This window comes from Schistocerca nitens, chromosome 2, assembly GCF_023898315.1.
Source record: "Schistocerca nitens isolate TAMUIC-IGC-003100 chromosome 2, iqSchNite1.1, whole genome shotgun sequence".
Taxonomy (NCBI): Eukaryota; Metazoa; Arthropoda; class Insecta; order Orthoptera; family Acrididae; genus Schistocerca; species Schistocerca nitens.
This window is the reverse complement of record NC_064615.1, coordinates 1,095,074,568-1,095,090,635: the sequence shown is the minus strand read 5'-3', so window position 1 is coordinate 1,095,090,635 and position 16,068 is coordinate 1,095,074,568. Positions and strand designations below refer to the sequence as shown.

The 16,068-nt window shown below is 45.1% G+C and overlaps 1 pseudogene; it reads right to left on the bottom strand.

Annotated features, from left to right (window-relative positions):
- Positions 1-8,815: 8,815 nt before the first annotated feature.
- Positions 8,816-8,933, bottom strand: LOC126238028 (5S ribosomal RNA; annotated as a pseudogene).
- Positions 8,934-16,068: the final 7,135 nt, after the last annotated feature.

Here is a 16,068-nt window from a genome sequence, read left to right as displayed (position 1 = left end):
GTGAAGGCAGCAGAGGATCAAGTAGGTAAAAAGACGAGGGCTAATAGAAATCCTTGTGTAACAGAAGAAATATTGAATTTAATTGATGAAAGGAGAAAATATAAAAATGCAGTAAATGAAGCAGGCAAAAAGGAATACAAACGTCTCAAAAATGAGATCGACAGGAAGTGCAAAATGGCTAAGCAGGGATGTCTAGAGGACAAATGTAAGGATGTAGACTTGTCTCACTAGGGGTAAGATAGATACTACCTACAGGAAAATTCGACGGTTTGGTATGGCAAGGAAGCAACTGCGTGGCGCCGACGCACTACCGTCTACTTCTACGCTGTTCTCCGACACCTGTGAAACTTAGAGGAATCGCAGTAGCATTAAGGCAAAAATTGTGTCGTTGACACCTTCGATAGACTGCAGAGAGCGGTGGTGGGACGAGACGTCAAGATTCGCCGGCACAGGAATATCCCACCATGCATCATATCGCCTCCGATGGGACACAGCGAAGGCAACGACTCACCACCGAGATCTACATCTGTCGTGACCAGCACGTCACGTCAATTGTCAGGGCGAATTTGTCACTGCCTCCGCCGACCACTACCGCACAATGTACCAAGAGCGAATTACTAACACAAGTACTGAGGAGTTCCTGTTGCCACACGGCACACACGTCCACCCCGGCAACGACGCGGACGAGCAGACGGCGCCTGTTACGTGCGACGAGATCCGCGATGCAGCCAACAAAGGTACTTTGAACAAGTCACCTGGCGTTGACGGACTGCCGATAGAGTTTTATCGCACCTTCCTTGCGCTAATGGCTTCGTGGCGGACGACCATGTTTAATGAACTATTAACGACGGACAACGCTCTACTGCCAGCCTTTGTCACGGTTATCATCATACCCACCCACAAACGGACAGCAGGAGCGACGACAACACATTACCCCCCCCCCCCCTCCTCCCCTAATTCTGCCTAACACAGGCTATAAAGTCTATGCGCATCTCCTGGTGACGCGTTGTCACAAGATGCCCCCTTGGATTATGTCCACAGATCAGACAATTTTAAGTAGATCAAGTAATATACATACGACCACAGAAGAATGTCTCGATTTGATCGCAATAGCAGACTACGCGCTGCGGTGGATGCATTCGACAAGGTGAGGAATCATTTTCTTTTCTCCGAATGAGGTTTCCAGCCACACCCCCTCCTTTTTTGCTGTCATCCGACGCATGTACTGCAGCACCAAATCGCTAATTCAAGTCAATGGCCGTGTGACGGGACGAATGACCTACACCGCTCCATAAGGCAAGGTTTCCCACTTTCGGCACTACAACCTGAAGCCACTTATCGGGAGCCTGACGACCCACCTTTCTCGTCTCACTTTGCGACAGAACACTTCCCCTTCCCGTGCGTACGCGGACAACCTCCTCCTCTTAGTCCGCAAGTGAACCGAAACACATATGGTACTCGATGTGATATCAGCGTCTGAAACTGCAGCGGGCATTGCCGTGAATGTGGCTAACTGCCTGGCAATTCCCACTGGACGCGGCTTGTCGAACGACGACTTAGCACGCCTCCAATAGGTATTGAACCTACGATACCTTATCCTATACCATGCGTCGCTCCGCAACCACCCATTTTCGGCGTAGTCTCCAAATTATCCGCATGGCTGTGCGACAAAATCATCTCTGCTTACGACGTGTCGAATATCTCAATCAATTGTGGCTTCCAGAATGACCCACACCGCACAGATTAATTGTCAACAACTATTGGACGTTATTCCAGGCCGCGCTTGGATACTTTATACTGCTGGTACGCTCTTTACGGTTGGTTACGAAAACCTCGCCCTCGCTTCGCGAGCTGGATGTCTAGGCCTTGTTAATGTGCGATTCCTAGCGGCGTCTTTGTACGTATCCACCACGCACCAGCAGTGATATGGAGGTGCTTTCCTTACGCACGGCTTGCTGGACATTCTTATATCCACGACCATACCTTGGCCAGAGCCAGTAGGTCACATGTACCACCTGGCACACATTTCTGATTTCATCGTCGACTACGTTCACATTCACTTACCGAGCACGCACCTTCCTCGAACCAAAGATTTCTACACCCCATTACTTTGTAGAATATCTCGCAACAACGTAAAACACAAAAATTCATCGCCGTGGTGGCCAACACCTTGGCGTCATGTCCGCCAGGTTTCCTTCCCTCCAACGTCCGGGCAACACGGTATCACGTCGCATGTGGAAAATTTGGCACAAATAAACGTCTTCACACAATCAGGTAGTTGGACACTCCGCTGTGTACAGTTTTCCACCTCGTGGATGACGATGCCCCGCCACCTGACTTCTGCTGCCACCATTGGCCTCTGGAAACAACGTCGACAGTTACCTCTACGTTTCACCGGACTCGATTGACTCATGGACTTTTATGCATCCTGAGGATACTCATTTTACTAAACATCATGCGATTGTATGGGTCAGTGGATGGACGATTAATTACCTGTATACTAATGGCGATAAATCACGCCTTGACGTCTGGCAGTACTTACAAACCGCCCATAATGCAATCGAGCACCGACCGCGCTACCGCACGTTCTTCGGCAATTACCTTCGCACGATATTTACGTCACGCCCGCTGAGCTGGATGGAGCCACAAGCGGAAGATACTCCCTATCTTCTCTCCGCCCTCCCTGCTGACGTCCCAACACTCGCCGCGCTATACTTCTATAACGTACTTTACAGCTGGGTAGCGTCACGGACACACGCCCCTTTCTTTAATGCTCTATACCAGACCAGGAGGTCATTCCTCCAACTTTACTGTACCCACCTCCGTGGATTCCGCCACCCGTTCACACTATGGCCACGCCTCGCACGTTCACCCCTGCCCACTCTGCACCAACGCCCCGTCTGCCGAGCAGGAGGGTGCCTGCAAATCTTACCATGCCGTGCCCTCTCTTTCGTTATTGTCTACGGCGCCACACGTCTTACCTTAGATTCCATCTTTTTTTTTCTTTTTTTTCCACACCTTGTTAACAAAGACGTTGCGTGCCTTACTTTCCGTTTTCTTTTCTTTTTCCCTTTTTTATCCCATACCTTGTTAACAGAGACGTTTGCACGCCTTGTTCGAGTGTAGTGTTTAGTGTTCGTACCGCCAGAAGGACAGCCTTTACGTTGTATTTATTGCCGTACAAATAAAGATATTTTGTTTAACCTATTTCCTGCTCCCAACAAAAAAGAGCAAAACGACTTCGGTCCCTGGTACGAACCCCACCGTCGCTTAAATTTTGAATAAAAATCATCAGAAAAGACGACCGAAGACATCCAGCAATAGATGTAACCCGCTATATACCGAAACTTTGTCAAAGGCGGCGGAGGAGCGGACAAATGTTCAAGGCACTCTGTTGCCACTGGGGCGGGAAACTGTCCCTTAAGGTGGAAGAATCAGCAATGATCAACGGCATGAGGAAGCAGAAGGCAATGGGAAACACTGGATTAAAGACGCATAATGTGTATCAACAGCACATGTGCCATGTAACTGAAGAAGTGTCGTAATGATCTCTCCACTGGCAAAATATCCCCGACTAGTCCCCCATTGGGATCTCGGGGAGAGGACTGCCAACGGGGAGGTGACCTGGAGAAAAAGAATGAATAACCAACGAAACGATAACGTTTCTATGAGTCTGGGCGTGGGACGTCAGACGCTTGAACGTCGTAAGGAACCCAGAAAACCTGAAAATGGAAATGTAACGCCTCAATCTCAATATAGTAGGGGTCAGTGAAGTGAAATGGAATCACGGCAAGGATTTCTGGCCAGATGAGTATAGGGTAAATTTACATCAGGATAAAGTGGCATAACGGGTGTAGGATCTGTTAACAATAGGAAGGTAGGTGGGAGAGTATGTTACTGTGATAGAGTTGTTTCAATCAGAATCGACAGCAAACCAGCACCGACAACGATAGTTCAGGTTTACGCGCCGAGGTCGCAATGTGAAGGGGAAGAGACAGAGAAAGTATGTGAGGATATACGAAGGATAATACAGTACGTAAAGGGAGACGAAAATCTCATAGTCATGGCGGACTGGAATGCAGGAGAAGGGGAAGGATTGGAAGAAAAGGTTACAGGAGACTTTCAGCTACTAATAGCGAACACCAACACTCGGCTCAAGAATCACAAGCGGAGGAGATACATTTGGAAAAGGCCGGGTGACACAGGAAGATCTCGGTTAGATTAAATCATGGTCAGACAGAGATTCCGAAATCAGATACTGGATTGCGAAGCATACCCAAGAGCAGGTATAGACATAACTCACAATGTAATAGGCTGAAGTTTAAGAGACTAGTCTGGAAAAATCAAGGCCGAAAGAAGAGGGATACGGGGGTACTAAGGAATGAGGAGATACGCTTGAAGTTATCTGAGGCTATAGATACTGCGATAAATAATAGTTCAATAGGCAGTTCGGTTGAAGAAGAATGGACATCTCTAAAAAGGACTATCACAGAAGTTGGAAAGAAAAACAAAGGAGGTAACTGCGAAGAAACTATACTCCAGCTGAACGATGAAAGAAGGACGTACAAAAATTTTCAAGGAAATTAAAGAATTAAATACAGGTAACTGAGAAATGAAATAAATAGGAAGTGCTGGGAAGCTAAGACGAAATGGCTGCACGAAATATGTGAAGAAATCGAAAAAGAAATGATTGTTGGAAGGACTGACTCACCTTATAAGAAAGTCAAAATAATCTTCGGTGAAATTAAAATCAAGGGCGGTAGCATTGAGAGTGTATTGGAAATTCCAGTGTTAAATACAGAGGAGAGATCGGATAGGTAAAACGAGTACATTGAAGACATCTTTGAGAGGGAAGACTTGTCTCATGATGTGGTAAGAGAAAAAAGAAAAAGAAACCAGGAGTCGGTATAGAAGAGATAGGGGATCCAGTATTAGAATCAGAATTTAAAAGAGTTTTGTGGAACAGAATCGAATAAGACAGGAGGGATAGATAACATTCCATTACAATTTCTAAAATCATTGGTTGCGAATGTTCAGGTCAGTAGAACGTCAGATATACCATCTGACTTTCCGGAAAACATCATCCATACAATTCCGAGCATAGCAAGAGCAGAGAATTATCGCACAGTCAGCTTGACAGCACATTCATCCAAGTTGCTGACAAGATAATACTTACGGAAGAATGTAAAAGAAAAATGATGACGATCAGTTCAGCTTTAGGAAAGGTAAAGTCACCGGAGAGGCAATTCCGACTGAAGTAGAATCGAGACACGTTCATAGGATTTGTCAAACTGTAAAATGGCGCAAGATATTCTAAATTCTAAGAAAAATAGGGGTAAGCTATCTGTAAAGGCGGGTGATACACAGTATGTACAAGAACCAAAACGGAAGAATAGGAATGAGAGATCAAGAACGAAGTGTGCGGGTTAAAAATGGTGTAAGACAGAGGTGTAGGCTCCCGCCCCTACTGTTAAATCTACGCATCGAAGAAGCAATGACGGAAAAGGATACCCACGATAAGATTCGCTGATTATATTGCTATCCTCAATGAAAGTGATGAAGAATTATAGGCTCTGCTGAATGGAATGAACATTCTAATGACTAAAAAATATGGACTGAGAGTAAGCCGAAGAAAGACGAAAGTAATGAGAAGTAGCACAAACAAGAAAAGTGAGGAACTTAATAATTGGTGATTGCGAAGTAGAAGGAATTCTGCTACCTAGGAAGCAAAATAACCGATGACAGTCGGAGCAAGGAGCACATAGAAAGCAGACTAGCACCGACTAAAAGGGCGTTCCTGGCCAATGTAAGTTTACTAGTGGAAGGTTACCAGCTGTCTGATTTACCTCATTCCATTTGCACTCAATTTATCTGTGGTGTCACCGCCAGACACCACACTTGCTAGGTGGTAGCCTTTAAATCGGCCGCGGTCCATTAGTATACGTCTGACCCGCGTGTCGCCACTGTCAGTGATAGCAGACCGAGCGCCGCCACACGGCAGGTCTAGAGAGACTTACTAGCACTCGCCCCAGTTGTACAGCCGACGTTCATAGGAAGGATTCACTGACAAATTACGCTCTCATTTGCCGAGACGATAGTTAGCCTTCAGCTACGTCATTTGCTACGACCTAGCAAGGCGCCGTATTCAATTGATATTTATATTGAAGCATGTACAGTCAAGAGCGATGTACACCAATTATGGATTAAAGTTAAGTATTACATCATCTACGTACTTTATTTGCAATTCTCAAGACATTGTCCTGTTCCAGACCTCACGCCAGTCTGCGTGTAATTAAACGCGTGCATTTCGGCCTCCTCTAGCAACACGGTGTTGGCTCTTCTGCCAACACTTCATTATCTACCCCTCGTCATGACTGGAAATATGCAGGATGCTCGGGTGCATCTACTTGAAGTCTCTTTACGTTAATTTATTACAAGGAAATGTGTTTTATAAAAATTTGAGTGGTCGTCGGTGAAGGGGCTAATAGTTCCAGTACGTGAATACATGAGAAATCCACGGCTTGCACACTGCTCTGAGTGCTGCAGGTGTGTCGTGGGCACTCAGAGTTTTGTGTTGGCTTGCTCGTGGCAAGCGGCCACCGACGGAAGCTTACGGAATGTACCGGTCCTTCTCACTAACACGGAGTTAGCAGCCTGTGGCACAACTCGCTTCTGAAGATGGCCGAGGGCAACAGTTTTTGGTATTTGCTGGGACATCATAATTTATGGCGTAAATGTACAAGTCTTAGAATGTAGGGGCACACCACGGTGATAACAGGAACCTTGGAAAATTCAGAAGTGCTACACGACGCTCTGATTCGCCCATCACCAGCCGACGTCAGACGGGAATTTCTGGGAAAAACTAGCGAGGAACATGTGCTCTGACTGGTCTGGCACTGAGGACATTCCGGGGTGAGAATTTGTAGAACGTGGTATTGGCACACTATTGGCGGAAAAAAATGTTTTCACCTGATTGGCGCTTGCGGCCACATTGGCGCAAATTGCCGCGGCGGGAGCTGGTGGAAAAACGGGACACTCTGACTGTCGATACAGACAGATTGCTGCTTTGAGACGTCGTGGTGCTTGGAGGTGTCCGAACCCTGACGAGCGAGGTTCTGGTTCTCCACTACGATCACGGCCCTCCACCTTACCGCGCCGCAGCAGAATGGGGAGAGCATACAGCAGCAAGGTTCACTGATTGTTAGTTAATGTTTAGATAGGAAGCGGACCGTTTCCGCAGCTCCGCTAAATCCGCTTGAAGCCTTAGCATCGCTTGATGTCATACTCAGTCGACGACTCGATTGTCTAACTTAATCGCCGGTTTAGAGTGGATAAATGATTTAATGTGAAGGTACGATACGGTAGCCACCCCTCCGCTTGCCTACCTTGTTAGTTATCGTCAGAAATTAACATTATTTTTCCAGAGAATTTTAATTCAAACACTTTATAATTGGTTAATATAATATATAACCTGTTTATTTTCATTGGCATTTTTATTTGAATGAGCACGTGGTATCCTTCAAATCAGTTGTTCATTCTGTGGTAGCTATATGCAAGGATAATTGCGCTTTTCCGCCGTATGATTAATGTCATGTATTTGAAGACAGCTAGTCCGTTGCGTAACTTACAGTTAACTTGGTGTCTTAAGGGGAGTGTGACGAAATGTCGTTAAATCCATTACTCCGACAGGTCTCAGAGTGTTAAATACAGCTGGATATTGCGCTCGTACCGAACATAGACCTTAATCTCAGGAAGAATTTCTGATAACTTACGTGTGGAGCACAGCATTGCGTGGCAGTGGAGCATGGAGCGTGCGAAAACCAAAAAAGAAGAGAATCGAAGCAATGGAGATGGGATGCTACAAGAGAATGCTGAAATATGGTGTACTGATGACGTAAGGAATGATGAAGTTCTGAGAACCGGCGAGGATAGGAATATATGGAAAATACTGACGACAAGAAGAAGGGACTTGATGATAGGACATCTGTTAAGACATCAGGGAATAGTTTCCAGTGTAACAGAAGGAGCTATAGAGGGTAAAAAAAATAGAGGAAAACAGAAATTGGAAAACATTCAGGAAACACTTGAGGACGTAGGTTGCAGGGGATACTCTGAGATAAACTCGTCAAACCAGTCAGAAGACCGACGACTCAAAATAAACAAATAAATCAAAAAAATGAACTGCATGTCGGCGCTCTGCGGAACGTACGCGCTGGTTTGCGGTAATGACCGCTTCCCGTTGCCGGTCTTCTTGGAAGGACGCAGCGGTGTGCCTGACTGCTCGGCGCTCGGGGTATTGTTATTGTTATAGTATTTTATGGTTCTATAGACAAGAATAGCATGTATTCTTGGTTTTAAAGTGGTGTATGGCAGTGTCCATTGAGACTAAACTCGCCTTGTGTGTGTTTTGTCGTTGAGGTTACATGTTGGTAAAGAGCTGTGGCAGTTTTCGGCATTACGCGCTCTTGAGTCCGTTGAAAGTCTCCGTAATTATTTTCAGACTCATTCGCCAATCTCTCCAGGGTCTCTCCAACTCTACGTCGACGTAGTATTATGGTTGCAATTTTCTATACTAATTAGAATGAGTAAACAAAAAAAAAAACTTAACTCCTCCCGAACGGGCCATGAAGGCCCAACGGTACCGACCGGCCGCCGTGTCATCCTCAGCCCACAGGCGTCACTGGATGCGAATACGGAGGGGCATGTGGTCAGCACACCGCTCTCCCGGCCGTGTGTCAGTTTCCGAGACCGGAGCCGCTACTTCTCAATCAAGTAGCTCGTCAGTTTGCCTCACAAGGGCTGAGTGCAACCCCCTTGCCAACAGCGCTCGGCAGACCGGATGGTCACCCATCCAAGTGCTGGCCCAGCCCTACAGCGCTTAACTTCGGTGATCTGACGGGAACCGGTGTTACCATTGCGGAAAGGTCGTTGTCAATTAGAATGACTAGAAAAACTAATATCTACATTCGAGTCTGACCTAATCATTGACCAGAAATGGGCACTCGTTTCTTTCTCACTTGAATAGAACTTTTACTACCAACTTGTAAAACGTTATGTTCCTTATTATACCTTCGCCTTTATTACAGCAAGAACAAAACCCGAGTCATTAACAATACGTTCAACAACAGAGATAATAAATATCAGGGATAATGATAATATTCGCTTTTCTTATTCAAGGAGTAACATCTTTGCTTCCTGTACACAGCACAATACCTGACACAGTTATTTCTGTAATAAAATGTGATATCACATCGGCTCAGAGTCTTTGTCGGCCAGTGTGCCTCCAAAATATATCTCTCGTTTCCAGCCAGCAAGAAAATCTGTTTTAGGCCATTATGGAAGCTAACAATCAGCTGTACATTTAATGTTCAGATGATTTCTTTTATCGCAATTAATTATTCATCGTGGGTTCTTCTGTGTCATCCGCCACGGTCGGCGCTGAGGATTAAGATATCGACTTCGTCTCGGCCAGTTGCCGGCCGAGTAGACCCCGCCAGTGACCGCACGGCTACGGAAAGAGGGCTAGTCGGAAGACACAAGAGCAGCTCTCGCCCACCTGGTTATAGATCATCGTCCACGGCTGACTTAGACAGGGAATGTTGGTGGTGAACTCTTAGAAGCGAACAGATAATTGTTGTAAATTACATTTGCTATGTACTGTGAAATTTACCTACGATTATTTGTACTTAGTCATTGAGTTCCTGTTTTCGTGTCATATTACGTGCGCTGTTGCAGACATCATTATTCATCAAGTCACAAAGGTAAGTAAACCTTTTTTATCTCATTTGTGTGATTTTGTTACTAAGTTGGTGGAGTGTTGTAGAACCTTGGTTCTCCAAGCCTGTTACCTGATCCTGGGGCACAGATATGTAACAGTGGCAGGGAGCAATTGTCTTAGCGGTGTACTGCACCAGAAGCCGTTTCACGAACTCACAGGCTCGGCCTACCGTGACGAAAGTAGCAACGAGGCCTTTACAAAAGATTCAGTATGAGGTTACATGAATTTGCAATTGTTGCAGATCCGTTTTGTGAAATTATCTCATAATACAAGGCGTCTAATGAACTGACAAACCAGTTATCGCAGTGTGCGTGGTGGGAGTAGTTCAGAGTGGAGTTGATTCGACAGTGGTTTTTGTTCCTAAACTTGGAAATACTCATTCAGGCCATCATGAACACCAATCAGGGAGTTTATTCCATCGTTCTCCGTGACCAAGTTAGCCCTTTCCTCTACGTCACCATGATGAGTCTACACTGTAGACACTCCGTTCTTTCTGCATCACAACGTAGGGCTGACCACTTAAGTGCCTGGTTTTGATAACACTTAGGCACCCCTTCGTACTTCGACTAGCCAGCTAAATCATCTGACCTTAATCCTATAGAAAATACCGTGCTCCATTAGGAACATTGCATGTAACTTTACAGTGATTTAGTAGCTCTACAGCAACCAAGCAACCAATCATCACTGACAGGATTCAGCTAGGTATGGCACATATGAAGTAACTTGTGCACTCTCTTCCACGCTGAACTGAAGCCGTTATAAAGACCAGAGCCGGTGTTACAAGGTATTAGAGCGATATATCCTGGGGGTGACTAACTTTCCGTCTGCTTGCATGTTTCCTGTAGGAGACTAACAACTGTCCACATATAAAGTGTTTAGCACTGCCATCAGAACAACAACCGCTGAACCCGAAACCGTGTGCTGCACAAATTATATCGGCTCCACTAACCTAATGTCTATATACCGTTGTGGTGCCGTGGTTTTACAAAAGACCTAACTTTTCTTTACGGTGGTAGTAGACGATCTATTGAAGTACTGAGCTTGACAGGATCTAAATATTCTTCGAATAGAATTGGATTTGAGTTAATCCCGCGTTTGAGTGATCCCTTCCTTTTATTTCCATCAGAATATTTCTACATGACATCTACATGTCTACTCTGCGATTCACTACCAAGTGCTTGGGAGAGGGTTCATGGAACCACCTTCTAACTACTTCTCTACTCTTCCAACCTCCGACAGCGTGCGGGCAAAACGAACACTCAAAGCTTTCTAAGCGAACTCTGATTTCTCTTATTTTGTTACAATGATCATTTCTCCCTGTGTAGGTGGGTACAAACAAAATACTTCGCATTCGGAGGAGAAAGTTGGTGATTGAAATTTCGTGAAAAGATCCTGCTGCAACGAAAAACAACTTTATTTTAATTATTGTCAACCCAACTCGAGTATCATGACCATGAGACTCTCACCTCTTTTTTAGTGATATTACAAAACGAAGTTCCTTGTTTGGACTTTTACGACGTCCTCCGTCAGTCCTATGTTACGTGGATCCCACACCACACAGAAATACACTAGCACAGGACAAAGAAGCACAACGTAAACAATCTCTTTAGCAGGCCTGTGGCATCGTTTAAGCGTTGTGCTAATAAAACGCAGTCTTTGGTTTGCCTTCCCCACAACATATGAGCGTTCCAATTTGAGTTACTCGTAATAGTAATTCTTAAGTATTTAGCTGTGTTCACAGTCGCTAGATTAGTGTGATTTATGGTGTGACAGAAATTTAGGGGAGTCTCATTAGTACTTACGTGAATGAGTTCACAGTTTTTATTATTTAGAGCCAATTGCCGCTTCTGGTACCATACCGACATGTTGTCGAAACCATTTTGCAGTTGGTTTTCATCATCTGATAACTTTACGGAACGACAAATGACACCGCATCCGCAGACAGTCAAAGAGGGCTGCTCAGATTGTCTCCTATACCGTTTGCGTTGGTTACGAACAGCACAGGGGCTACGACACTTCGTTGGGGAATACCAGATATTACTTCTGTTTGACTCGCTGACTTTCGCATAATTACTACGAACTGCGTGACCTATTTGACAGGAAATCGTGAATCCACTTGCACAACTGAGACCATATTCGTAGGCACGCAATTTTATTAGACGTCGCTTGTGATGAACGGTATCAAAAGCTTTCTGGAAACCTAGAAAATGGCATCAGATTACCTGTAGATAGCTTTCATTACTTCGTGTGAATAAAGAACTAGTTGTGTTTCACAAGATCGATGTTTTCTGAATCTTTCGTTTCCTGGGAGGTAAGTCATAATGTTAGAACACAGTACACAATGTGTGTTCAGGAATACTACTGTCAATCCTCGATATTGATATGTGTCTGTAATTCAGGGAATCACTCCTATTTCCATTCTTGCGTATTGGTGTGACCTGTGCAACTTTCTAGTCTTTAGGTACGGATTGTTCGTCGAGCGAGCGGTTGTTTATCATAGCTAAGTATGGAGCTATTGCATCAGCATACAGTCTGGACCACTAGACTTGCCATTAAACACAAACGCGTGATCGGCAGTTACGGTCATCCGTAGGATGTAAACTAGGTTTCTGAAGACCACTACACCACACATCAGACCAACGAGTCTCTCAAGTGCGCTCAGTTTGCACATAATATAAAATAATCATTTGTAAAACCACTGCATGAAACGGGAAATGGGGATGATTACAGCCCACTTCCTTACTTCCATTCTCTTCTATAATTTTGGAGAAAGGGATTCATAAGAAGGTTGGAACGTACCGCTGGTCCGCAAAGCTTCTTTCACACTTGCAGTTCGGATACAAAAAGGAATATGTAACAACGACAACATTAACTGTTGTGCATAGAAGCACATTTGTTACGCAACAGGAAATGACTCTCTACTGAAGGAGTCCCACGGAGGACACAAAAGGCTGTCCGTGAGAGGAAACAAGGCGCAGAATGAATAGCGTGTACCAGTTGGGCGTGACTGTGTTCAAGGAAGTCGAGGAAAGAGGGTGTTAGCTCAGCAAAGGTTGTAAAATGTTACGATCCCAGGGATCAACATGCATCGTAAACATGCAGAAGAAGGTAACTCTGCTCGTAGAAAGAGCAAGGTGCGCCATTTAAAACTACATGTCCAAAGGAATGTCACAGCAACCGCACATTACGTTCCATTCAAGCATTTTGCCACGACTTTCCTAGCGCTTGCAGAAACCGCCAACTACGCCGCCACGTATTGACGTACGGCAACCAGCTCTCCACACATACACGACGTAGTGTCAAATATTCAGAATATGAGAAGGGGAAAGTCCTCATGTTCAGAGAAATTGCTGCAGAAACTAAAGATCATATAAATCTGTACACAAACTGAACCACAAAATGAAACCACAATTTTGCGAACTAGGTAATGCAATGGGTTGGACGTTAGCCTCGCAATCTCAAGGATGAAATTATCTGTAAAGTCTGTTGCATTTCTCTAAGTGCACTCATTCTCAAACACTGGATGTCTAAAGTGTAGGTATTTTTGCGTCGTGGGCTACATTTCTTTTTCAGCCCAGTCCCAATCCTTTTGTACGTGGGGGGTGGGGAGTCCTTACCGCTACAGCGATTATTTCCGGATAGTAAATGATACGTGTACCAAGATTGCTTCAAAATAGTCGAGTGATTTAGGAGAAGAGGTGAAACACACATACGTAGCAGCCATTATTTGTTTGAATTTGCCTAAAGGAATGGATTATATCTTATAGCATCAAATTATTTTCTTAATGGAGGAAAGTGGCCCCACACTTTTACTACTGTCAGCCTATTGAACTTAATGTACCTTGCAGTAATCATAAACAGTCGGACAGATTTACTTTGAATAATCATTGCAGAGCTGTATCAGACCACTCTTTGGAAAACAATAGCAGCAGAGCTACAGTCGACTTATTCCAGATTCAAATAATTTCTGGAAAACTCCAACTCTGCGGTCAGGTTCAGAGAGCTGTGGGATGCCAACCGACCGCCTTATCGTCCTCTGTCAATGGCGTCATTCAGATGCAGTCTGCATAGGCATGGGAATTTAGCACACTGTTCTCCCAGACTTGGAGCCGCTACTTTTCATTCAACATGTTGGCAGCCAGTCCTGTATTACTTCCTAATAACTGTGTTATAGCCAACGATCTTTCCTTAGTGCCGTCGAATGTACATGGAGAGAACAGTGAAGCACTGTGTAGAAGAACAGAGCAATGGGAAGCCCTTGGGGGCCAAGGACTCCTTGATTTGGGAGAGAATGGAACCGTGTGGAGCGTACTGCATATTCCATCGATCCCACAGCAGCTAACCTCATACCGTCATTTTCAGGGAAAGCAACTGAACCACTGAGGATGCATCTGTTTGTATTAGTGACGTAATGGCACCGTTCAAAGTGGGAAAATGTTCGAAAGAAACGTCCTTGAATGTGGCTAGATGAAGGTTTGTGCGTGACGTGAAAATATACAGGGTGTTTCAAAAATGACCGGTATATTTGAAACGGCAATAAAAACTAAACGAGCAGCGATAGAAATACACCGTTTGTTGCAATATGCTTGGGATAACAGTACATTTTCAGGCGGACAAACTTTCGAAATTACAGTAGTTACAATTTTCAACAACAGATGGCGCTGCAAGTGATGTGAGAGATATAGAAGACAACGCAGTCTGTGGGTGCGCCATTCTGTACGTCGTCTTTCTGCTGTAAGCGTGTGCTGTTCACAACGTGCAAGTGTGCTGTGGACAACATGGTTTATTCCTTAGAACAGAGGATTTTTCTGGTGTTGGAATTCCACCGCCTAGAACACAGTTTTGTTGCAACAAGACGAAGTTTTCAACGGAGGTTTAATGTAACCAAAGGACCGAAAAGCGATACAATAAAGGATCTGTTTGAAAAATTTCAACGGACTGGGAACGTGACGGATGAACGTGCTGGAAAGGTAGGGCGACCGCGTACGGCAACCACAGAGGGCAACGTGCAGCTAGTGCAGCAGGTGATCCAACAGCGGCCTCGGGTTTCCGTTCGCCGTGTTGCAGCTGCGGTCCAAATGACGCCCACGTCCATGTATCGTCTCATGCGCCAGAGTTTACACCTCTATCCATACAAAATTCAAACGCGGCAACTCCTCAGCGCCGCTACCATTGCTGCACGAGAGACATTCGCTAACGATATAGTGCACAGGATTGGTGACGGCGATATGCATGTGGGCAGCATTTGGTTTACTGACGAAGCTTATTTTTACCTGGACGGCTTCGTCAATAAACAGAACTGGCGCATATGGGGAACCGAAAAGCCCCATGTTGCAATCCCATCGTCCCTGCATCCTCAAAAAGTACTGGTCTGGGCCGCCATTTCTTCCAAAGGAATCATTGGCCCATTTTTCAGATCCGAAACGATTACTGCATCACGCTATCTGGACATTCTTCGTGAATTTGTGGCGGTACAAACTGCCTTAGACGACACTGCGAACACCTCGTGGTTTATGCAAGATGGTGCCCGGCCACATCGCACGGCCGACGTCTTTAATTTCCTGAATGAATATTTCGATGATCGTGTGATTGCTTTGGGCTATCCGAAACATACAGGAGGCGGCGTGGATTGGCCTCCCTATTCGCCAGATATGAACCGCTGTGACTTCTTTCTGTGGGGACACTTGAAAGACCAGGTGTACCGCCAGAATCCAGAAACAATTGAACAGCTGAAGCAGTACATCTCATCTGCATGTGAAGCCATTCCGCCAGACACGTTGTCAAAGGTTTCGGGTAATTTAATTCAGAGACTACGCCATATTATTGCTACGCATGGTGGATATGTGGAAAATATCGTACTATAGAGTTTCCCAGACCGCAGCGCCATCTGTTGTTGACAATTGTAACTATTGCAATTTCGAAAGTTTGTCTGCCTGAAAATGTACTGTTGTCCCAAGCATATTGCAACAAACGGTGTATTTCTATCGCTGCTCGTTTAGTTTTTATTGCCGTTTCAAATATACCGGTCATTTTTGAAACACCCTGTTCCACAAGACCCTCAGTAAATCCTAACATTTGATAAACTGGCTGACGGTCTAATGCAGTGCTATCAAAAGTAGAACATGGTGGGGTACTTTAGGGGTAAACTCAATGGACTGTCGCCGAAGCACGACGAAACAGTGAAATGCTTCTCTGACAGGATTAGGAAACTGAACTCACAAAAATGTGAACTAACACAGACTGCAGAGGCTGATAAAGTGATTCTGCTTGAGGCAGAGGATAGAGCTCTG